This window comes from Petaurus breviceps, unplaced genomic scaffold (assembly GCF_028583685.1).
Source record: "Petaurus breviceps papuanus isolate PSGF00001 unplaced genomic scaffold, PetGlider_PUasm1.0 76, whole genome shotgun sequence".
In the NCBI taxonomy this organism is placed as follows: domain Eukaryota; kingdom Metazoa; phylum Chordata; class Mammalia; order Diprotodontia; family Petauridae; genus Petaurus; species Petaurus breviceps.
In genome coordinates this window covers 8,255,376-8,256,402 of record NW_027186473.1, presented here as the reverse complement: position 1 = coordinate 8,256,402, position 1,027 = coordinate 8,255,376, and positions in this window count along the sequence as shown.

Here is a 1,027-nt window from a genome sequence, read left to right as displayed (position 1 = left end):
GGAAGGAAGGAAGGAAGGAAGGAAGGAAGGAAGGAAGGAAGGAAGGACCATAAAGGAAGCAGTGACCATATTTTTCTGTAGAAACCATTGTTCTCCCTTCCATCAAAGGCAAAGTTCCCTAACCTAGATTACCACAAGCCTTGGTTAGTATGAAGACATAATGCATTAACGAACAATTCTTTTTTCATTCTTTCCCAGGATTAACATGCATTTAAAGAAACTATATAAAGTCCTTTTGTAACTCCTAGAACAAAATCTGGCAGAATATACAGTAGGTTCTCTGGGTTTTCATCCTTTCAGCAGTAAATTAGGATAGTACTTGAAGAAGATACTCAAGGAATCTGCAAGGTTTTGTTATATAACTTTCTAACTCAATGTGTAAAAAAGAAACAAATATTTCCAAGGTCAGACAGCCTGAAATTGAAAGAGATAGACTGGAACAAAGAATATTTCCATAGACATTATTATCCTGAGAAACTGAGTTGACAATGACATGTGTTCTGCAGTTTGAATATGTGTGTGTGTGTGTGTGTTTTCTTTTCTATCTGATTTGTAACAGAGCTCAGAGGACATTAGTGCTACCTCCTCTTCCTCTCTTTCTGAAGGTTGAGGGTTTCAAAAATGCTCTTACTTTTTCTGCCTCACCAGAAACTCCAACACATTCTGGCAAGAACAGTGGGCCTTGGGAAAGATATCTTTACTCCTCTGTCTTAACTTTTCAGAAGTACTTCTACTGCAATTTTTAACCTCTTTTTTTATTCTCAGTATGTTCTCCTTTTCATCTTCTGTTTTCTCTAGCCAGTTTTGTGATTTACTATTTGTTGTTGTTAAGTTGTTTTATTGTTAGAAGTTATTAAGCCTAAATATTTAATACAAAGTAATCAATCTCATTGGGCTAATTCTCACTTTGATGAAGAGTGATTTAGAATATTTGTCTTTGAGCTAAAATGTTCCCAATTTGACAATGTTTCTTTTAGTTCTATATATATATATATATATATATATATATATATATATATATATATAT